Here is a 24,943-nt window from a genome sequence, read left to right on the forward strand (position 1 = left end):
TGAGATTTTTGTATTCATTTTGAATAGTCTTTTTGTTTCTTTTCTTGCCCATATGGTGCCTTTCTAAAGCAATCTCTTTCTTCTTTATTAGCTTTTCTTTTATTTGTTTACATTGAATAATATGTATATGTTCATGTGGAAAACTACTGATTGGAAGAAGAGAATTGTTACCCAGAGTTCCACTACCCAGAGACCATTAATGTAAATATTTGGACTCCTGTCCTCCTTGAGCGTCTCTGTCTCTCTTTTATATCACACGGGAGTTACAGTATACATATTACCTGGTGATCTGTTCTTTTTCCCCACCTAATATATCATGAACACTTGTCAGAAATGTGTTTCTGCAGTATTTCTTTATGTGTGTGCATGTGTTTTTGTAAAAATGTTTCATTGGAAGTGTTGAAACATATATTAAAGCACAGGGACTAGACTGATACCACCAGCCACTCACTTCCCAGCTTCAACAGTTGTCACCGTTTTGCCAATCTAGTAACTCTGCCTCCCACCCACTCCCCACCGTTTTTCCTGGAGCATTTTAAAACAAAACCCCAGCCATATCTCTCCCCTTGCAAATTCTTCAGAAGATAGAGCCAACACAGTGGTCCTCTACTAGGAGTAATTTGCCCTCCAGGGGACATGGCAGTGTCTGAGACAGTTTTGGATTTCACAGCCTGGGCTGGTGTGGTTGCTACTGGCGTCTTGCGGAGAGAGGCCAGGGATGCTGCTATACCTCCTATAATGCACAGGATAGCCCCCAAAACAAAGAGTTACTTGGCCCAGAAGATCAACAGTGCCAAGGCTAAGAAACCCTGGTCTAACAGATTGGGGCTTAAAAAGTATATGCATAATTCTATTACCCCGTCCAATAACACTGATGACAATTTTCCAATACCACTAAAATTTCTTTAACTTCTCACTTGAAAAAATAGGTAGCTAGTTGGAATCAGTCCCCTCAAAGGTCTTTTAAATTCTTTTGGTCATTGACAGTTGCCCATTTCACGCTCCTTCGTGGCATAAATTTGTTGAAGACTCCGGGTCCTTTTTTTTTCTCTGTAGATTTTCCCATACTCTGGATTTGGCTGACTGCACGTTTATGGTGTTCTGTATCCTGTTCCTCTATTGCCCCATTTCCTATCAACTGAATTTAAGATTGATCAGGGAGTTTAGGTATTGTCAGTCTGGTTTAGTCATGAACTTCCTGATCAACCTTTTGTCTAACACATTGATTTTCTTTTTCTTAAATATTATTTTATTATTTATTTAGTTATTTATTTTTAGATTTTTAAATTTATTTTTAAGTTTTTTTCCTTTTTATTGTATTTATTGGGTGATACTGATTAACAAAATTATCTACAGCACATCATCTGTACACTGTACACTGTATTGTGTGTTCACCACCCCAAGTCAAGTTTCCGCCCGTCACCATTTATCCTCCCATACCCTTCTCCACCTCCCTTTACCACCTCTAACCCCCTCAATCAGCATACTGTTGTCCGGGTCCATGCGTTTTTTCTCTCCCCCCCCCCCTATTTTCCCTCAATCCTCCCCCCACCCCCATTACCCAACCCTGACAGCTGTTAGCCTGCTCTCTATGAGTCTGTCTCTATTTTGCTTGTTATTTCATTTTGTTCATTAGATTCCACATATAATACCTTGGTTTCCAAAGTGTGGTCCCACAATTAGCAGCATCAGCATCATCCAGGAACTTGTGAGAAATGCTAATTCTATGTTCCACCCCACATTGACTGCAAATTGGTGGGACCCAGCAATTTGTTTCTCTAAGTTTTCCAGCTGTATTTGAGTTCTCCAGAGAAATGAAACAGATACATATATTTGTATCCACATTATCTATCTATCTATCTATCTATCTATCTATCATCTATCTATCAATCATCTATATAGATATGGACAGATTGGCTTAGGATAAGAAATTGACTTACATGATTAGGGAGGCTGGCAAGTTCAAATCTGCAGAGTAGGTTGGCAGGCCTGAAACCCGGTGAGAGCTGTTGCCACAATTCTAGTCTAAGAGCTGATGTTGCAGATGAAGCCAAAAGACATGCTATAGAAACAGAAAGAGCAGACAATACAGAATTCATCTTGCTGGGGCGGGAGGTCAGCCTTTTGCTCAATGCTGGCTCTCAACTGATTGGATTAGGCCCACCCACATTATGGAGGCAATCTGCTTTACTCACCTACTGATTTATGTGAGCCATCTCCAAAAGTTCCCTCACAGAAACACCCAGAATGATGTTTGATCTAATATTTGAGCACCCTGTGGCCAATCAAGCTGATGTATAAAATTAACCATCACACCAAGTGATTCTGACGCACGCTAGAGTTTGAGAACCACTGCTGGAGTGGCTTTAACAGCCACTGATGGGCACTTTCTAGATCAACTCTTTCATTAGGTATTGCAAAACGGTGAATTTCTAATTCTTTTGCTCCTTTTGCATTTATTAACTGTAACTTTTGTATGAAGAAGAATTCTTCCTCATTAAGTCTTTGCTTACCCTGAAATATGATCTTTATGGGAAAGACAGGATAAATGTTTGATTTATTTCCTTTATTATTATTATTATTATTTTATTTTTTTTTTACTGAGGCATAACTTTTATCTGATAACATGCACAAATCTTAACTGTGCAGCTCAGTGGATTTTATATATGCACACACCCATACAGCCATCATCCAGGCTAAGAGATAGGACATTTCCAAGCCTCTTTGCCCCCTTTCCAGTCGAGGTCCCCTCTCCAGGGCAAACAGTTGTATTTAAGCTGTATTTATGCCATTTCTCTCAGCACAGTTGTTTTATGTAATCAAAATAGTCATTTGTTTTTTTTCACAGCTTCTGTACTTGCTTTGATGTTATGAACTGTATTATCCAACCCAGGACAATAAAATATCTCTTCCTCCAGATATACATATTTGTTCTTGCTGTTGTTAATCCTCACCCAAGGATATTTTCCCATTGATTTTTAGAGAGAGTGGAAGGAAAAGGGAGAGACACAGAGAAAGAAACATCGATGTGAGAGATGTGTTGATTGGTTGCCTCCTGCACATGCCCCAGCAATGGCTGGGGATGGAGCCTGAAACCAAAGTACATGCCCCAGTCGGGAATCAAACCCGTGACCCTTTGGTCCAGAGACCAACGCTCTATCCACTGAGCTAAACTGACCAGAGCTAATGTATATATTTTGATCCAAGTTTTCCAAATGACTAGCTAGTTGTCCTAACACCATTTGTTGAATCCTCCCTATCCCTGACTGATTTGAAATGTCTTTTTTAAATCTTATAGTAAATTTCCATGTACACTTGCATCTATGTCTGGATGTTCTGTTACATTTCTATTGTCTCTTCTGTACGAAAGCATTATAATATGTTTTACCATCTGGAAGACCGAGTCACCCCAAATCCTTGAAGTAATTACAGTTTCTGATTTTTTTTTCCTGACTATTCTTGCTGAGTTCATTCTTCCAGATGAATTTTGGAATCATGTTGTCAAGGTTCATGAATTGTGAGTTTTGATTGGAATTACCTCTACAATTGAGAATTGCAAAGTGTCTGGGAACAGCATATTCAGTGGATTCGGTAGTTCCTTTTTGACCTCTAGTACAACTCTCTAGGGTTTTGTATGTTTTTGTAAAATTCATTCCTAAATAGTGATATTGTTTATTTGTATTCTTTGGAGAGTATCTTTTTCCATTTTAAAAATATAGTTATTCTTGGTATAAAAGGATATTAATTCTTAAAAATGTTTTAAAATTTAGTTCTCTTATTTTTTTCTATTCACTTTTCAATGGATTCTTTTGGATTTCCCAAGTATATAATCAGCTATAAATAAAGATGATTTTGCTGTCTCTTTTCCAATAGATACTACTTTTTGCACTGAATAACACTTAACAGTACCATGTTAAGTAACGATGGTGATAATGGGCATCTTTGTGTTTTTTTTTCTTTCTCGAATGGGAACACTTCCAGGGGTTTATTCTTAAGTACTCTGCTGAATATTTTGTGGGGTGGTGGTGGTGTGTGAATTTTTTTTTATTGAGTTAATAAGCAAGAGTTCTATTTTAATTTATCAAGGTTCTTTTATTTTTCATTAGCTCAGGCATAAGTGAGGAATTTGATTAAATGTTTCTTGGTGTCTACTGAGTTAAATATATATGCTTTTAAATATATTAACATGGTGATTATTTTTAATAGGCTCTGTTCTTAGGATGAGCTCTATTAGGACATGATGTGTTATTTTTAAAAATGCTTTTCTGGTTTCTATTTGCTAAGTGCTTAATTAGGATTTTTGTTTATGTTCATTAGATTGATTTCAAGTCCTTTTTTCCTGGTCTTTGCCAAAATCTGTTATTGGTATTATGCTAGCTTTAACAAATACAAGCTTGACTAAATAAATCATTCCTGAATCCATCTAGGCCTAAATGTTTCTTTGAGGGCTAATCCTTTGACAAAGACAGGGGATCTTTTTATGTTAAATAGGAAGTGAATAATTTTTTAAAGAAAATTTATATTTGGTTAAGGGAGATGGTTTTATTTCCTGTCAACTTAGTTTTTAAAATTATTATAGAAACAATGCATAATCATTACAGAACAATGTGAAAGTTCCAGAATGTGAAAGGAATATAAAAGCCATTTTACTGACATCTACAACATATTGGTGAAAAGCAGGGCTGCCTGGGAACAAGCATATGGCAATGGAAGTGGGGATAGAGGTGTCATTGCCAATTTTGGCATAGATAAGGTAAAAAGCATGATGAACAGATTTATGAAATTTTCTTCTGGATCCTATAGTAGATTGTTTTCAGAGGTGTGTACCTCCAAAGTCTCTTGATGTTATTTGCTGTTCTTGTTTTGCAGTATGTGAAAATTAAGTTCTGTGTTTTTTTCTTGTTCTCTTTACTCTCCCGTGAGCAGGATACGATCTGTTCAGAAGCCATGTTTATTGAGAAGCAGGAAGGGGCAACTGCATTATTCATGTGTGGCAGCTGAGCATTCCCTTCCGTCTCATGGCTGTTGGATAGGTCCATAGGTTTGGCTTTAAAAAATTCCTTTTGCATTGGTACCAGGCTTAAAAAATTTCCTGCTCCTATGTGACATTCTTTAATCCAGGGGCGGGAGAGGGGAGAAGACAATATATTCCAGTGTTTTCCACTTTCCTCCAATATCTGTCTAGTTTTCTGGCTTTCACACTGGATGAAACCCTTGGCAACCTGTAAACCCATGTGGCTCAGTCTCTGAGTGGCATCGTTTTCTAAGATTATAGAGATCATGAAAAGGACATTTAATTATTTGCTCACATCTATTAAAGACTATTTACTAATGGGAACTCAAGTACATATTTCCCAACTTTCTCTTCTCCTGCCCTTGTCCCACTTGTAAAGTCTTTGTAACACAGATCAGCTTAGTTTTTTGGCCTAAATTCTTTCCTTTTGTCTCCTGCCTCTCTATTTCTATCTCTTGTTCTGTGTTCTCTTGATCCTGTATCACACAATCTCTAAAAAAAGAAATCTTTGGGGTGGCGAAGGGGAAGTGGAGGTAGAGGAGAAGCTAAGCAGCTAAAGGTAGCTCTCTGTTGGTAAGGAGAAGGGGGGAAGTTGGCAAAGAATCAGCCCCCTTTTCCCATTAGAGTAGAAAGATTATGGAATCAGAAAGGGCACGTGGGGCATGGCTCAGTAACTAGCTGGTTGTGCCAATTAGAAAAAAATGCAGGCCCTTGTGGCCAAGTACATGGAGGGTGGGGGGCTGCAGACCTCTTGCCCCTTTGCAGGGAGCACCATGAAGAACCACAGTGGAGCTTATAGCTTTGTAGGACTGATGGTCAGAAAACAGGACTATATACATGCAAAAACCTATAATACTATGTGTATACTATATAATAAAGAGGTAATATGCAAATTGACCATCACTCCAACACACTAGATGGTTGCCCCCATTTGGTCAAAGATGGCCGCCCCCATGTGGACACAAGATGGCCACCACAAAAAGGCCAGCAGGGGAAGACAGTTGGGAGGGACCAGGTCTGCAAGGGAGGGCATTGGGGGTGATCAGGCCTGCAGGGGAGGGCAGTTAGGGGTGCCTGGGCTGGCAGAGGAGGGCAGTTGGGGGCAACCAGGCTTGCAGGGGAGGACAGTTGGGGGTGACCAGGCCTGCAGGGGAGGGCATTTGGGGGGATCAGGCCTGCAGGGTAGGGCTGTTGAGGATGACCAGGCCAGCAGGGGAGGGCAGTTAGGGGTGACCAGGCCTGCAGGGGAGGGCAGTGGGGGCAATCAGGCCAGCAGGGGAGCAGTTAGGCATTGGTTAGGCTGGCAGGGGAGTGGTTAGGGGGTGATCAGGCTGGCAGGCAGAAGTGGTTAGGGGCAATCAGACAGGCAGGCAGGCAGGCGAGCAGTTTGAAGCCAGCAGCCCTGGATTGTTAGAGGGATGTCTGACTGCCCATTTGGGAGTCGGACTCCCTCGATGGGTCCCAGATTGGAGAGGGTGCAGGCTGGGCTGAGGGACACCCCCCTATGCACAAATTTCATGCACTGGGCCTCTAGTGTATATATAAACATACATATTTATATGTAGATACACTTTTAAAATATGTACTTAAAGTTGTGATGAAGGGGAACTTATCTAATCTAATAATAGACAAATATGCAAATTGACCGCACCTTCGCTACACCTAAGCCACGCCCACCAGCCAAGCCACGCCCATCAACCAATCAGGATGAGTATGCAAATTACCCCAACAAAGATCGTGGCTAATTTGCATATCAAGACAGCTTTGAAAGAAGCCAAGAGCTGCAGAAGGGAGTAAAGCTTCGAAGAAGCAAGCAAGCCGGGGGCGGGGGGAGGAGAAGGGAGGAGCGAAGTCAGGGCCGGGGGCGAAGGGAAACGCAGGTGGGCTGGTGGAGAAGGCGGGGCGGGTGATAAGGGCAGAGCGGAGGCGAGGCCGGGGGAGAAGGGAAAAGCAGGTGGGCTGGCGGAGAAGGCGGGGCGGGCGACAAGGGCAGAGTGGAGGCGAGGCTGGGGGAGAAGGGAAAAGCAGGCGGGCTGGTGGAGAAGGCGGGGCGGGCGACAAGGGCGGAGCGGAGGCGAGGCCGGGGGAGAAGGGAAAAGCAGGAGCAGGCGGCGGGCTGGCGGAGAAGGCGGGGCGGGGGAGAAGGGAGGAACGGAGGCAGGGAGAGTGCAGCAGGAAATCCTATTGCAGGATTTTTCCTGCAATGGGAACGCTAGTCCTCATATATTATGATATACATAGTTTAAGAATGCACGGGGGTTCCTGTCCTAGGCTTACAGCCTGGAGTTGTGGGATAAAGATACAGACCACCTTCTAATTTTGAAACTCTTAGCCCAGCCAGGTCTGAATTGTAGATAGAGTGGGCTTACCGATGATAGCCTACAATCTGATTTTTGTTTTTCCTTCAAGAAAGCTAGAAGCTAGTGGAGCCAAGGGCTTGGCACTCCTGTGGTCTTTCAGGGGCAGTGGTAGGAATGGGAGCCTGGTGAGACCTACACCCTTTCGCCAACTCCTGGCTGTTAGTCTCCTCTTTCTGCTTTAGGTGCCATATTCAGTGCAGGTGCTGTTCTGCCTTCTGACCTTTCCACCTGACTATTTTGGGGTCCAGTAGTGTTCGTGCTGGGACAGGCTCGAAAGAGTGGGCTGGTGACCACAAGATTGTCAACTGCCTGGTTTCTTGTAGGAACTTGAGGCTTTCAAAGCTCTGCATGTTGTCGTCTGAAATGGGATAGATAAAGCCATTGGTCCTATTAATACAAGACTGAATGCAGATCAGTCAACAATTGGCCATTTCTCTCTCTTCCCTTATTAAAAGTTCTCTGACCCTGTTTTAATCTCTCTGTCCTTCTTTGTGGCTGCCATGAAAGTGACCAGTTGCATACCTCCTTGTTGGTCCAACGGAGGGCCTGAGGCTCTCTTCATCTGCCTCTGATCTGATGACCGGATACAGACTTGCTCTGGTTTTCATCATTTGGAGAGGAGGCATTTTATCCTCTTCATCCATCTAGCTAACATTGCCTTCCCAGGCGCAGTGCTCGGAGGAACAGTGTTTATGCCAACCACTACTATGGAAAGAGTGCAACCCTTCCTCAGCTCACAGTGTTCCACGGCAGTTGTCAGCATGAAAGATCTAGCAACATCTTGAAATATTCAGATTTGCACCTGTGGGAAGAAAGTTGGGAAAATCAATCAATCAATCAGAGTGAGATTCATCAAAACCAAGCGAGAGGTGGAGGTTAACCCGAGTCTGACATATACAGAGCGAGCCTGCTCACCTGCCATCAGGAACAGAGCAGGGTCCCAGGCCCTTCCAGCTCAGACACTGTACCCACCCATAGGGACAGTCTCTTTGGAATGCCAAGCTGGAGGACATGTCCATGGCACTCCCACCTTGGATGCTTTAACCCACGGGTGAGGAATGTCTGGCCTGTGAGCTGTATTAAGCCCCTAGAAACCACTTGGCCTGGCCTTGCCAAGGCATGAGGGGTGAGTTAATTAATAAAATGTTTGACCAAATATAGCAAGCTAATTTTTAAGTTGATCATTTTGTATGGCCCTGGAATGATGTTATGAATATCCAAATGGCCCTTGGCAGAAAAAAGGTTCCCCACTCCTGCTCTAACCTCTTTCTGGACCTACATTTGCCACGTAACACCGAGGAAGCACCTTAGTGTAATGGCCTGGGCTTTCTTCTGCATCAGCCCTCCTGGACGATGCTTGTGGCTGCAGTAACGTGGCTATGGGCTGGCCAAGGGGCCAGCTAGGAGTGATGTGTCCTCCTGGCTTTTTTATTTTTTTGGCTTTTACGAATGCCAGGAGGTGCATTAGGGTGTAGATGTGTCCTGGCTGTGTTTTGTGATTAGCCTTTCTTTTGTGTGACTGCAATTTTTTTCATACCAAGCCTTAAGGAGGAATCCAAAGGAGGGAGAAATAGCTCACAGCTATAAGTACTGCTGGCCCACCAACCTTTCACCCTTGCCGTATTTCATTCATTTCCTGTGGCAGTGAGGAGAAGGAATGAAAATCATCACATGAGGTCTGTTTCTTGTTCGTGCAGAATCTGGGGCAGATGTTGCTGGTTGGGTGGCCCTCGGGGTAGCCCTCGAGCCCCTCCTCTCAGTGATGACTGGGCCCCGGCTCAGAAGCTGCACTCCACGAAGTTGGGTTTTTTGTTTTTTTTTGACTGATATGCAATCACTTCCATTTATTTCTGAACATAATATACTTCTTAGATCCATGGATGACATGTTATAACCCTGTTTAAATATTCATAGGGTATTTTATTTTTGTAAAGATAGGCTCTAAAAATTATAAAGCCAGATAGATTAATAATAACCACTTACCAAAATTAGATTAAAAATGTCACAAAGATAGGTACATAGAATACCACCAAGTATCCCAACATTTACATACATAGGCGTCGTCTGTGATTTTAGCAAAGAGAAACAATCCACATTTTATTCTTTAACTACTGACATGATTTAACTTTGGTACATTTCTCCTACTATAACAAGTTCTAGTTTTCTTAAGTACTCTCTCCCCCCCCCCTCGACTTTCCTGAAATAAAATACCATTTTTCCAACCTTCAAATTAAAATGTTATCCTCATAAATATATGTACCAGGTTGGTATATTTACATACTGTACATGCTTTCCATTTTCAGACCGAGCAAAGACATGCAATGACATTATTAAAGCAAAAGACAACCCAACCTAATATCAAGAGAAATTGTGACCTTCCATGCAGTGTTTGATATAGAAAACATTGATTTTGACATATCTTTTTTTTAAAGCCTCACCTAAGGATGTGTGTTTTTTTTTCACATTGTATTTTTTTAAGGAGAGAGAAAGAGAGAGAGAGAGAGAGAGAGAGAGAGAGAGAGAGAGAGAGAGAGAGATATCAAGGTATCAGCTGTCTCCCATACGTGCCCTGGCCAGGGATGGAACCTACAACCTAGGTATGTGAACCTGACCAGGGTGTACGGGATGATGCTCCAACCAACAGAGTCACAGGGCCAGAGCGCATTTAAAAAAAATTGAATTTATTGGGGTGACATTGATTTGCAAAACCATACAGGTTTCAAATGTACAACTCAATAAAACATCATTTGGATGTGAGGGTAATCTGGCTGTGACATCTGTCACCCCATTGATCGCCAGGGTTGATTCGGCCGATCTGGCTGGCTAGGTGGGTGCCCCCCTCCTCCCTCAGTGATCCATGTGGGTCCCTCCCAGAGCTGTGTGCTAGGTTGAAGAGGATGACCTAAGGAGTAGCTGTGCTCTCCTGCTAGAACCTCCAAGCAAGATCTCGATAAAACACACACTGTGGTCCAAGAGCATTCAAATAAGAAACCAAAAAGAAACAGATGTTAAAGATTAGTCTTCAAACATTACAGCCAGTGAGCCTACCCTTGCCTATGATCTCACTGACATAAAGGTGCATCCACAACTCAGTGGCCACCAAACCTTTCAGCAGAGCTTCCTTAACTGTGAGCTGTTTGAAGCGACCAGTTTGAGCATTCTGACTATTTTTTCATGAGCTCTGAATAGCTGCAGGGATCTTAGCAGGGGAACCCCTCAACCTTTCATAGTGCCAAAACGCGGCCAAGCCAGGCTTTGTGTAAGTCACAGCAGTGTTTTTTCACTGCTTGGACCTTCTCCTCGAGGTCACAGACAAATTGGGCCATGGTTCTAGGACGGAAAGTCTGTGGCCTCAAACAGCCAGTTGAATGTCCCTCCCCCGCCCCCCATAAGGATCCACCAAAGGGGGTCAGTGGATGTTTATTTACCACTAGTAAGCACCATGGATGTGCATAGTGTTCCTACTCCTCCAGTTGCTGCTGTTACTATTACAAGATGCTTGCCTCCTACTGAGAGTGGGAAATTGGGGATGACAATTGAGGGGTTGGTGTCATTCTTAGAACAAAAGTTTACTGTTAACTGTTTAAATAACATAGTGCTTCTAAAATCTGAGCTCTGACTTTTGTAACATCTTTCCATATTGTAGGGATGCATTGGCATTTCTGTTGAAAATGGTCAGCCTACGAAAATGAGAGCATTCAGGTGAAATCTTCTTTCCGGTGTGAACTCTTCCACGGGGTGATTGTATAGAGCGATGCAAGGATGGTGTTGTCAGGCATGACTATATCAGTGGGCAGGCCTGTTTTATATAAAACAAAATACCCTTTTCTTCATATTTGCCCAGATTCTACCAAATCACCAGCTACTTTCTTTTCATCTTCAAGGAACACATAAGTAGTGTCTAAGTGCACAGTTTTCAGTTGTTTAAATCCATTTTGACAAACCTTCTCCCAAATGCCTTTCATTTTAAAAATCAATTACCTTATCCAGCATGCCTCCCTAATCTATTTCATTAAGTTACCATCTTTCTATGGCTTTCCTTTCAACAACATAATTTGCTCTTAATAATTAATATAAAAGAATTCAAAATGCAATCACTGAGCTCACTTAAAAGCTCTCTAATCAATTACCAGGATCTGTGGGTTTGTGACAGAGGTCTCGAAGGTCCCAGCACCCCTTTACCAAGCTCAGGCCCAATAGAAGCCGCATTTATAATGCATTCTCATATAGTCGACCAGTCCTATGAAGACAAAGAATGGGTTTCAAATGAACAGTGATTAACACAATTGCTTTAAGGTTATTTCAGAGTGAAAATAATGCCAACATTTATCACATAGAAATTAAAAGGTGCATATGGCCTAACCAATGGACACAGACAACAGGGGGGTGAGGGCATGAGTGAGGGAGATAGGGGGGGAAATGGGGGAATAAGTACACATATGTAACACCTTAATCAATAAAGAAATTTAAAAAATTAAAAAATAAAAAATAAATAAAAGGGAAATTTCGCTCAAGCCCAGTGCAGAGGTAAGCATGGTGGATAGCTACATAGTACTGATAGTCCATTCTAGTGACTGAGCATTCTTTAATCTTAGCCTGATTTTCCGAGTTAGAGCGTCTGTTACGTGCATAGTGGAAGGGGACACTTATTCACAAGAATTTCTGTGCTGTAGTCAGCGATAAATGAGGTCAGAGTAGCAGGAGTAAGTTTGGCCATTCGGTCCACCCATTCAGTGTGAGAGGTAGAAAGAGGGCAGAATATGGCATCAGGTAGAGCTGAATTAAAATCCCAAATCTAAGTTAGTTTCTGATTTTGAGCAAGTTACTTCCCTTCTTTGAACCTTTATTTATAATTCCCGTATATATATATATATAATTAGGGTAATACTTACTTTATAAGTTTGTTTCTCTTCATAGCATGTATGACCTAATACACTGTATTAGCTGATGAATTTCAAATGTTTATTTCTAAAAGTTGATTGATGTTGAGCCCAGTTTAATTTGCTATTTATTGTTCATTGTACCTTATTCTCATCCTCTAGGAGGGCAGGTATCTTTGTTTCTTACACTGATGTAGAATGGTGCCTCGCACGTAGTAGGCACTTGATAACTATCTGTTGGGTAGGTGAATGCATGAATTATTATCTCTATTACCCACACACTGTCAGCATTTCTTTGAGTTGGTCTGTGAGGTTTTCCTTCCAGGTGATTTATCTTCTCAATGATGTTTTGTGTGAGTGCTCATTAAGTCTAGTCTCGGCACAGCCTGACTGATGAGTGCACTGGGGTCCAAATGCATGGCTGGGGGAAGCTAGCCTGGGATTAATCCCTGGCCTCGGTTACTCCTCGGGAGAGCCAAAGCCAGTATAGAGATGTTGCCAGATTGTTGGGTGTGCAGAATCTAATTTATAGTTGTCCAGGGTCTCCTGAGGAGAAGGTGCATTTATATCATTATTAAACAGTAATTGATTACAAAGCCCGGTTGTGAAATTTACAATTATTGAATTACTCTGTGTTAGCTCATAAATTTCATTGGTTAATAAAATTATATAGGTGTCAGGTGTACAATTCTATAACACATCATCTGTATGCTGTATTGTGTGTTCACCACCCCATGTCAAGTCTCCTTCTATCACCATTTATCCCCCTTTTCCCCTGGTAATCACCATGCTGTTTGTTGTCTGTGTCTGTGAGTTTCTTTTCTTTTTTTTTGCTTAAACTCTTCATCTTTTTCACCCAGCCCCCTATACCCCTGCTCCCCTCTGACAACTGTCAGTCTCTTCTCTGTATCTGTGACTCTGTTTTTATTTTGCTTGTTAGTTTATTTTGTTCATTAGATTCCACATATAAGTGAAATCATATGGTACTTATCTTTCTCTGACTGGCTTATTTCACTTAGCATATTAGCCTCCAGGTCCATCCATGCTCTTGCAAAAAGTAAGAGTTCCTTCTTTTTTATGACCGAGTAGTATTCTGTTGTGTAGATGTTTCACAGGTTTTTTATCCACTCATCTACTAATGGGCTGCTTCCAAAACTTGGCTATTATAAATAATGCTGCAGTGTACATAGGGGTGCATGCACTCTTTTGAATTAGTGTTTCTGATTCCTTTGGATATACTCTCAGAAGTGGAATCACTGGGTCATAAGGCAGTTCCACTTTTAATTTTTTGAGATAACTGTATACTGATTTCCACAGTGGCTGCACTAGTCTGCATTCCCACCAACAGTCTATGAGGGTTCCCATTTCTCTACAACTTTGTCAACACTTGTTGATTTATTGATGGTAGCCATTCTGGCAGGTGATATTCAGTGGACGTATGAAAAGATGCTCAGCATCACTAATCATCAGAGAAATGCAAATTAAAACCAGGAATCCGGAGGGTGGAGCTGCAGGGATCACCGAGAGTGGGGCTTGCAGATCTCATGTGAGGGGTAGGTACCAGTCAGGTTCATGAAAGGTGAGGGGAATGGCCCACTCCAAGTCACACCACTCAGTGACACCCCCTGAGTCTGCCCAGACCTCTGCACCCCAGCCCAGGCAGCTGACTCTCCAGCAGCATATGAGCTCCACAGGGTGGGGTGACAGGGAGGGTGGGCTATTGCATTCCCCCAGGCTCATACTGTGTGGAGGGGTGCTCCACCCAAGAAAGATGGTGTCTGCAATATGGGAGCATGATCAGCACAGGGATCCTGGCACTGTTCCTTCAATCTCTCCCCAGAGCCACACACCCCAGTGTCTCCTCACATGACTAGTTCACTCTGTCCTCCCTCCCTCCCCTGCAGCCCAGGGTGAGTGGCTGTGAAGGAGATTTTGTGTGTTGGTCCTTTAAGAGGGCACCTGTGTCTCTAGCACACTCCTGTCTCTGCCTGGCAGACAGAATCCTCACAGATTTTCACAGCCAGATGTTATGGGGGTGCCTCTTCCGACTCTGGTGCTCTGGGCTGAGGAGCCTGTCTTGGGGTTGAAACCCCATGCTTCTCAGGGGACCCCCTGCAGCTGAGATATCCCTCCTGAATCTCAGCCACCACCCGTGGGAGCAGGGCCAGCCTTTTTTTACCACCCTTCTTACCAGTCTTGATGTGGCATCTTCTATAAATGTTTGGTCATAAGACTTATCTTCAGCTGATCTTCAGTTGGTTATTCAGGCTCTTTGTTCTATATTTTAGTTGTAATTCCAGTTTGTTCCTGGAAGGAGGTGAGTGTAGCTTCCACCTAATCGGCCACCATCATGGATCTCCAGCTCATAGAGTTCAAATCTTTATTTCTAAAAGACAATTGATATTCAGCCCTATAAATATTTAATTTAGATGTAATGGTGTTGGAGCAAAATTAAATCCTCATTTGGAAAATAAAGAATGACCTGGATGGGATTGGGAGGGGCGACTTGGCAGAGATGAGCAGAGAAACTGTCGGTCTGATTGAGCTACTTAATTAGAAGAGACTTTCATACCTGGCTTTCTTCTATGCATTTCCTCCTTAAAAATTCTCTAATTTGTAGGAAACAAAAGTCCTTTATATGTGGTAGGGCTTTATATTTCACACGGCATCTTTAGACTAGGTAATATTTGTGCCTCACAAAAGTCTTTTTAAGCAATCACAATGCACATTTTTTTTTCCTGTTCTACAGATTGCAAAACTGAGGCACAGAGAACTAAAGTGACTTGCTTGGGATATACTATGAGAGAGGGAGGCCAAACTGGGTCAAGTGGTCTTCCAGCTGGCTCATAGTGCCTATTCACATCTATGTATTAGTTAGGACTAAGTTCAGCTGCATAACAAAGAAGCCTCCAAATAACTGTGGCATAAACAGCATGAAAATTAATTTCTACCTTTTGTAAAACTGTCACAGAGGAGTCAATCCAGCTAATCTAGTGGTACTAAAAAGTTGTGAAAGGCTCCAAGGCTCCTTCCAATTTACTTCTTCATCATTCACATGATTTGTGGCCCCCAACCTCATGGCCCAAGGTGCCTGCTTAAGTTCCAGCCATTGCATGTGGAGTAGCTGGATGGACATAGAGAAGAGTGTATTTCTTCCCTTTTAAGACTCTCTGGGAAGTGGGTTTCATCCATGGCCGTGGCGAACCCTTGGGACCTGGTGTCTGGGCCAAACGCTGCTGGGTATTGCTGGGCCCATTTTGTAACTTTGGAGATGGTCACTCAGGAGATGCTAAATGGACCTAAGAAATCAGCTCATTGTTTTGTGAACCTCTCCAGGCTACAGCAGATCACAAATATTCAAGCTGACATCAATCAGAAAAACCTGGAAATTGAACTTCTAAGACTAGAAAAAGATTCAGCAGATATTGTTCATCCTTCATTTTTGGCTCAGAAAGTGTCATACTCTGCGAAGCATGAATGATCATTTGGAAGCAGTGCTGAATGAGAAGAGGTCCCCCAGGCAAAGGCTGCTGAAACGCCTGTGCCAGGAAAACCTGCCTGTTGAGGCTGTTTATCACAGATACCTGGTACATTTGCTGGACTTGGCAGTGGCTTTCATTGAGAGATTAGAAGCCCATCTTGAAACAATTTGAAATATTCCTCATTTAGATGCAAATCTAAAGAAAATGAGCAAGGCTTCAGCCAAGATGGGCATTTTGGTGACTGAGACAGAAGAACTGGCAGAGAATATACTCAAGTGGTGAGAGCAATAAAAGGAAGTTTGCAAAATATTACCTGAAGAAAATTATCTTCCTAAACATGATGTTATAATGCCTCCTTTAACTTTTACTTCTAAATTCATGTCCAAACTATTCATGCCAAATGATTCAATTGATCCAATTAAGCAAGAATAAATCATTTTGCTTAATTACGTGTAGTCATGTGAAGTCCATTTCTAGTCAGTGATAACATGGGTATTTATAGGCTTCGCTGCTAGCAATGCTGAAAAGCCCTCTCTACATTGAACTACTAAGATTCCAAGTTCATTAAGACCAAACTAAACTTTCCTTTGCTTTTCATATGTTTTCATTCCACTTTTCAACAAAACTTATGAAGATTAAAAAAAAAAAAAAAAGGAATCGGTGGAAGGTCTACCTCTGCTTGTATCTTATCGCTCAGAACTTCATCATGGGGGTATGTCACAATGCAAGGGAGGCTGAAAAATAGTCTTTTATCTGGGAAACATAGTGCTTGGCAAAAACTGGGGTGCTGTGACTCTGCGAGGAAGGGAAGACTAGTTTGAGGGGACGACTGACAGTGTGTGCTACAGCCAGCATCCTGAAAGACCTCGTTAGTGCATGCACTCAGCAGGGCATGGGCATGGGCATGTTGGCCTGAATTCCATCCATCAGGACTGTCTCCAGTTACCAGCAGCATCCTGGGGGCTGGGGGCGCTGGACACAGAAGGACTTCGTTGCCTGGGAGCAATGTGCAACCCAGGAAGCAGCTTGACTCTTCCCTGGTGTTAATTTACACGGATTAAAAGAAGACGGGGAATCTGTGAAGGCACTTGCTTCCTTCACGTTCGTTGGACAGCATTTCTAAACAGAGCATTGTTTTACCCTTCTCTTGGCCCTCATCAAGTCTGGAGGGGCATGGCCTTCCCTCGAGTTAGCCTGCAGCAGCCTGAGAGGGCCAGGCGGGAATAGGAATCATTCAATAAGCATGTACAGGCACTGGTGCAGGGCCTTTGGATACTGAGAAATGAAAGACATGACTGCCATCTTGTAGAGTAGTGGTTCTCAAAGTGTGACCCCTTTGGCATCACCTGGGGACTCTGACGGTGGGCTCAGCTGCGGGGGCCTGATGCGGCGGGGATCTCCCTTTTCCGTGGCCAGCACGGAGAGAGATGAAACTGGTTCTTGATAGAGGCGTCCAGGGATTGAGAAATAAAGAAATAAAGAGACACAGAAGTAGATGCAAGCTGGGTCCTCTGCTGGAGAGACAGACGACCCCCTGAGCCTCGCAGCACATTTATTTATACTCCCATATACAAGGCAGGTTCACTGAAAAACTTAAGATTAAAGGAGCTTGGGAGGGCCCAGGTCTATTTCATTTCCTCTTTTCCTGTGCTAGACTGGTTCCACATCTCAAAGCCCTCTTCCGGAACCTAGACAAAGGTAAGCCAGGAAATAACAACACCTGCGCACTCCTGGGGCGAGGTGCAACTGACATGACTCTCTCAAATATCTTGGGCTTAATCAACAGCAATCTAAAGAATGTCCATGTGTCTTCCCAGGGGGCCCTCTACACTCAGCAGTCTGTTTTAATAAGCCCTCTAGGGGATTCTGAGACATGCCAAAGTTCGATACACACTGGAATCCTGTAATGCTGAGAAATAGCTTGGTGATCAAGAGCATAGGTTTGAGAGCCCCTGGACTGGGTTTGAATTATGGTTCAGTCACTTAATAGCTGTGTAGTGTTGGGCAAGTTACTCAACCTCTCTGAGCCTCAGTTTCCTCATCTGTAAAAGGGAGTTGTAGCACTGTCCTGAGAATACATATAAGAGTTATGTGAGATGACAAAATGCTTGGCACATGACAGCTCTCATTATTTTCTAGCTTCTCTATGGATGGCATTGTTATTGTGAATTCAGAAAGTTCAAGGAAATGCATATTTAAGTAACAGAATAAAAACTGAAATTGAAAGATAAATTTAAGTGATTTTTTTCTAAATGTCTACCATTTTTTATTTTTCCTGCCACTCCCTCCTGCTCGGCATAGGTAAATCATGAGTTGCTTATAAAAAATAAAGCAATGTTGTTAAGAGATGTGAGGAGGCATTTTGCCACATAGGTTAGGGACACTAAGCATATGCAAAGGTGCCGAATCTCATTAGTTATCCAGAAATGCAAATAAGACTACAAGGAAATTTCACTGCACATGCACCAGATTCATTAAATGATAGACGTGCTGCCGAATGTTGGTGATGATGTCAAGCAACTGGAACTCTCATACAGTGCTCCTGGGAGTATAAGATTGGCAGGTCCAGTAAAGATAAATATATGCATAACCTGTGAGGTACCATTTCACTTTTAGATATATACCTGACTGAAATGGGTAAATATATTTACTCATAGACATGTACATGGAATGTTCTCAACATCATTATTCATGAGAACTAAGGGATACTACAAACAGCCCTAATGCCCATAGTAGGATGGATAAATTATGCTATGTTCAGGCAAAGGAATAGCGTCCAGTGAAGATAATGAATTACCACCTGCAGCAAAGTGAGAAAAATCTCAGTTAACGTTGAGCAGGAGAAGCCAGACACAGATGATAAAGTAGTGTATGATCCCATTAATAAGTATTTCCCAAACTGGCAGAAACTTACCTATGGTGCTAGAAGTCAAGAGGGTAGGTACGTGAGTGGGTGAGGGGATGCTGACTGGGAAGAGCCACGAAGGGTGTTTCTGGGAGGTTGGTAGTATTTTACTTCTTGATCTGGATGGCAATTACCTCAGTGTTTGTGAAAATTTATTAAGCAGTCTACCCATGTTTTGTACACTTTTCTGGATGTGTGCTTATATCAGTACATTTACTTACAATATCTATGCAAAATGTTTATAGCAAAACAAAAAGCTCTGTATAGTTCTTTATTAACCAGTGTCACCCCCATAAATTCAATTAAAAAAAGAAAAAGAAAGTTGAAAATCCATTCTATGAAAAAACTCTAAAATCGAAAACAACAATAACAAACAAACTCCAAAAAGCATAATTAAGGGGGCAATAGGACTGACATTTGCTAGGAGAATTGTTTTCACATATCCTTGAGTCCCATTTCTGTACAACTGAATAAAGCAAGGGTTACACACACACACACACACACACACACACACACACAGCAACATGCACTCACACAATGTTTGCCTCCAGTATACAAGTAGGTAACCAATTTCCAAGGAAATTATTTTTTAAAATCCAGATCAGAAAGTGGTAGGTGAAGGAGACAACCCCAGTATTATGCCTGGCAGTTATGGCAGGAACCCCTGTGATATTTAATGTGTTGTGATGTTCACTTTCTATTAGATCCTCATGACTCTGGCAGGTGTTAAGTGTGTGGTTACCAATCCTGGTTTAAGGATGAGGATGCTAAGCCGAAGAGTGTGTAAGAGGCTCGTCCTGGGTCACTCATCTCCTAAGTGGCCTTGCTGGGGACTCAAGCCTGGTCTGGTACCTGATTTTCTTACCTTGCTATGAGGTCCTTGGAGGAAACTCCCGACACATTCGTTGCTAACCTCTCAGGCAATATGAAAACCCACACAGATCAAATCAGACACATTGCAAATGGCACTGGGATAGTATTTATAATATTAGTGGTAAGGTGTTTATTTGTTTTTTAAGTAGTAACCCTAGCAAGGATGAATGTTGAAACAAGGGTTGTTTTTACTCAACAGTCTTGTAAACAGAACTGGATTCAGGTACGTCTGCCTGTGCTCTTGGGGGTAGTTCTGAACATTCGAAGGACCACAGCTTCAGCCTTTTAAAGATTAGAGATAGGAACCCAGGTCTATGCTGCAGCTTAGAGTTAAGGATTGTGCATAGGAGCCTCCCTTGAATTCAGAGGATGGAAATGTTGCTTTTAAAATTTTCATTTATGTACAACTTACCCATAAGAAAAGACATAAAACAGAACCATAGACGAGAGCTAGAAAATAATTAGGGAAAAATTGCTTTTAAAAAAACATATTCATCCAATTGTAGAAGTCAAGTATACATATTGAATAAAGTATGGAAAAACCAGAAACATTCAAAAAATAAAATTACCTGCTAACTCTAAACTAGTGAGGGCCAACTAAGCATAAATGAGTAGAGTTTTCTTTCCAGAGCTTTTGTAATATACATGCTAAACAACAGAGTGAAGATTTAGCCACTGGGTTGCTTTCTGGTTATTTTTAAACATCATTATTATGAACATTTTCCAATATTATTGTATATTCTCATTAACATTATTTTCAATGGCTAAATCATAATTTGTTCAAACTTCCCTTTAATATTGGACACTTAGATTGTTTCCAATTTTACAGTATTGTAAAAAGGGCTTTAATGAAGATCTTACTCATGAATTTGAGTTCATCACTGATGATTTTCTTAGAACAAAAGTGGCATTTTCTGATTATTCTTTATAACCATTTTAGGCTCAGAATGCATAATGGCAACACTTTTGCTGGAAAAATCACTGAACCAGAATTAACACAGACCTTGGTTGGAATTCTGGGTTTACCGCATACTAGCTGTGGGATCTTGGGTGGGTTGCAAAGCTCAGGGATCCTCAGCATCTCCATTTGTAAAATGGAAATAGAGTTTTCCATCTTATCAACCTATAAAAAAAGACTAAATGAGTACCGCAGGTGTTTGAGGAGGCTTTGTTTAAATCAGACTTCGCTGAAGAAATTTTATACATTTTCATTGTCTTCTTGAAGATCTCGACCAATTCTCTAGAATTTTAGCCAACTATATTATCATCTTTTTATTTTATTAAAAGAATTTTAAATTGAATTTAAAGAGAGGAAGGAAGAGAGAGAGGAAGAAAAACACCTATTGGTACGTGCTCAGACTGGGGATTGAACCCACAACCTAGGTATGTGCTCTGACCAGGAATTGAACCTGCCATGCTGTGGTACACAGGAGAATTCTCCAGTCAACTAAGCCATACTGGCCAGGGTTATTCTCACCTTTTTAGGTTAGGGGTCAACAAAGTACAACGCATGGGCCAAAACGTCATCTTACTCCCAGTTTTTGTGAATAAAGTTTTATTGGAACGTAACTCTACTCATTCATGTATGTATAGTCTGTGGCGGCTCTCATGCTACAGTGGCAGAACTAAAAATATTTATTATCTGGGCCTTTGCAGAAAAACTTTACCAAATTTTTACCAGCCACAAAATATTTATTTCTGAAGTCATGATAGGTAAGTGTGTTGTCCTAAAAATCAAAGATTTCCTGTGGTAGGGGATGGACCCAAGCTATGTACTCTGAGTTGACTGTTGAATGTGAATGCTACACTGTTACTAAAGGAACAAGAAGATTCGGGCCTCTCACTTTGATCTACACACACATCTTTTTAGATTTCCCTGGGAAAAAGCCAGGGTGACCTCGAATGAGATTGGGGTGATTTTCATCTATGTTGTCTGTGTTTTAGAGCAGAATCTGGGGCTGCACAACTCGAAGCTTCATCGAGAATGTTTTGGAAGCATTTGTCATATGAGTGTAGGACAGGCTCTTTGCTCTTGTCACTAAAATGACCTATTTTTCTGAAACCGATTCTGCATAAGAATGCCTTATACTTGGCTCACAGAATGTCCGGGAGATTCTGTTCCTTCGGTGTGTGGATAGGGGTTGACCTTGGCCATGTGGCTCAGTTCCTGAGGCTGGCCCTTTGCTGTTTTTCCCACCTACTATACATAGTTCTTTGGACTGTGCTGAATTGCTTCCAGAATACTTCAAAACCGAAGTTTGGGACAGGAGAGCATGATTGGAGCAGGGCCTCAGACACTGCATTTTCTACGTGGACTTGGTTTTGCTGGGAGCAGTGAAGTGTGGGGAGCTTTCGAGGTAGACAGACCTTGGTTTGTGTATATCATTACTCCTCTCCAGTTGTGTGACCTTGGGCTAATGAATAACTAGGACCAGCAGAGGGCTGGCTACTGCAATGGAATAATGTAGGTATTAACTCCTGCTGGTGGGAGTTTGGGATAAACATTCCATAAATACACATGACTCTAGAAGTCTGTGGAAACAGCCCCCTCTTTTCCATGTAAGAGTTCTAATGCTAGAGTGGATTGAAACCCCCAATTTTTCATCCCACCTTCTGTGCCTGGGACTTTTCACTTCCTCCCAGTAGAGGTGTCGCCTACTTTCCACCTGGTGTGGTTGGCATCAACCATGTGACTTCCTTAAGCCAACAAAGTCCAGATGTCCCTTTTGTGTTTGGTCATTTCCAGGAGAGGAATGTAAGAGCTGGTCCACTGGTCCAAAGAGGTTGAGTGTCATGTGGAAGAGACCTGGACCCCACTGGAGGCTCAAGCTAAGCCCAGCTGAGCCGTACCATACTCAGTTGTCCATCAGACAGCCTACAGACATGCAAACACGGAGTATGTTTTTGGTTTAGCTGCTGAGTTAAGTTGCCAGCATTTTTATGGCAAGACCTATCTGATACAGCCATGTTTCAACCCTCATGGAAACCACAATTGGTAGCTGTTCAGCAGTGGCATGTACTGGCCCCATACCACCTGTTGCAAACATAGACCCAAACAAACATGTATTTTCTGTCATTAGGAGTCCACAGACTTGTGGTAGAAAAAGGAAGAGATAATTATGGTAAAGCAGGAAAGCAGTGGTGATGGTAGTAAGCCTGATACATTACTGGAACACAGAGGGGTGGCTAGCCTTGGGGTGAGGGCCCAGATATAGGGTTTCCTGGAGGAGGTCATGTGTGAGCTAAGAAGCACAGGAGACATTGCTCGAGTGAATAAGGCAGTGGGGTGAGCATTGCCATTATTTATTACCACACAGGAAAGCTTGGTAAATAATGGTTAGGCTTTGGTGCAGTCCTATGATGTCATTGATTTCATGATATTAATATTAACAACATTTAATGAATCCCCCACCATCTCTTTGTGTTCTGGTTTGTAATCATTAGTGATTAGCCCAGTGGGGTATCTGGAGGTCACTGGTTCTATATGGAAGTCAAGACTCATGGTTCTAGAGGGCTGGGCCTGTGGTTGATGAGCTGTGATAGTGCTGAGTCAGCTGCTGGAGGTTATTCAGTGGAAAAGCTATGCTTCCTACCTTCCTTTGTGCAGCTCAGTAGATTCTTTAGTGGAGCTGATGAGACCCAAGGCATGAGTTCAGTCCCCTGCAAGGATCAGTTAGATTCACTGTTTGGAACTCATTACCTTGAGGTAAGGTTTCAGATAGTACCTAGAGTTGGTAGGGCCAGAAAACGGATTGCATTCTTCTTCGAGGACACGCCCAAGGTGTTGACAGCGGCAGTTTGCTGAGTTTGCAGTGCTGTTAGGGGGTTTTCAAATGACTTTATTAGACTCCTATTTTGTAGATGAGTAAAGGGAAGCTCAGGGGTTTTACCTGTGCAAGGCTATTTGACTGCTTGTAGAGAAGCTATGAGCCAGCCTGCCTGGACTCAAAGGCTGTGCTGTGTGTAAGCCACTCGAGGGCAGGGTTTCTCATCTTTGGCTGAAATTGGAAATTGAATTGACATTTAGGGCCAGTCAGTGCTTTGTTGTGGGGGTCTGTCCTGTGCGTTGTAGGACGTTCAGCAGCATCTCTGACCACTCCCCACTAAATGTTCCCTTCCCCAGTCATGGCAACCCAAAATGTCTCCAGATATTGCCAGGGCCCCTGCCGGGGGACAGAATCGCCCCTGAGTGAGGACCATGCTCTATGTCAGGGTTGGGGAATGCCTGGCCTGAAGGCCATATAAGACCCGCAAAATCATTTGGTCTGGCCCTGCCACGGCATTAGGGGTGAATTAATTAAATTTTTGACCAAATATAGCAGGCTGATTTTTAAGTTGATAATTTTGTATGGCACGCAAATGATGTTATAAATATCCAAATGGGACCAGCCATGGTGGTTCAGTGGTTGAGCGTCGACCTTTGAACCAGGAGGACATGGTTCGATTCCTGGTCAAGGGCACATGCCCAGATTGTGGGCTCAGTCCCTGATCGTGCAGGAGGCAACTGATCAATGATTTTCTCTCATCATTGATGTTTCTGTCTTTCTCTCCCTCTCCCTTCCTCTCTGAAATCAATAAAGATATAGTTAAAAAATTTCTAAAAAAAAAAAAAATCCACATGGCCTTTGGCAGAAAAAAGGTATCATTGATGGAGTAACCGGGGGGAACCAGGATCTCCAGTTGGGGGGCATAGACAGAGTGGAGAACTCCTAGATAGCTTTGGGCTTTGGATTTAAGTGCCACACTCTGACCTTGACGAACTGGACATACAGGCCCATGGGAGGCCTTTGGCCTCTAGCTTACGGGCTACACAAGATTTCACCCACCTGCTTGTCCCCTCTGTCTCCTGGCACCGTCTCCACTTCTGCTTGACCTTCTCTGGCAGGGATATTGGAATCAGGCATCTCCTCCCAAGAAGTGTCCAACTGTCCTGCCCAGGGCACTAGCTCCAGGAGGTGAGCAGTTGGGGAGAGGAGATGTGTGAAAGCTTTCCATGCACCTACGCATGCAGCGAGAGGGTCGTGTAACCCGCCGAGCATAGGGTCCATCATGTGGGCAATGCTTAATAAATGCAGGTATTATTACTGTTATTATTAACACTGTTCATAACATTTTTAAAAAATAAGTAAATAACTAGTTTCTAGAACATGCTTTCCTCAGGCTTTCCGATCCATTACTATGCAACTTACTTATTCAAATTTAATTTTTTTCAAGGTCCTGTGTTTAATTTTTTAAAAACCTAGTGAGTTATTAGCATTTTAATGAATAATGACATTTAATAAATAATAACACCAGTGAAAGTTCTCATGTAAGCCATTTAATTTAGCACCCTACCTATGTTTTCTCAAAAAAGAAACAGAAAAAAACAACTGTCTACAAGAAATTCTGCACTGTGACTAAATGTTCTCTCTAATTTTAGCTCTGGCTTT

General features: G+C 42.4%; 1 protein-coding gene and 2 pseudogenes across 2 annotated transcripts in view; 2 read left to right on the forward strand and 1 right to left on the reverse strand.

Annotated features, from left to right (window-relative positions):
• PTPRT (protein tyrosine phosphatase receptor type T) overlaps positions 1–24,943 on the forward strand; it is a 929,565-nt gene that overhangs the window by 48,472 nt on the left and 856,150 nt on the right. The window lies entirely within an intron of this gene.
• On the forward strand, positions 4,779–16,140 carry LOC103301522 (HAUS augmin-like complex subunit 2; annotated as a pseudogene).
• On the reverse strand, positions 10,397–10,700 carry LOC103304000 (ATP synthase subunit g, mitochondrial-like; annotated as a pseudogene).

Source organism: Eptesicus fuscus, chromosome 12 (genome assembly GCF_027574615.1).
Source record: "Eptesicus fuscus isolate TK198812 chromosome 12, DD_ASM_mEF_20220401, whole genome shotgun sequence".
NCBI classification, from domain to species: domain Eukaryota; kingdom Metazoa; phylum Chordata; class Mammalia; order Chiroptera; family Vespertilionidae; genus Eptesicus; species Eptesicus fuscus.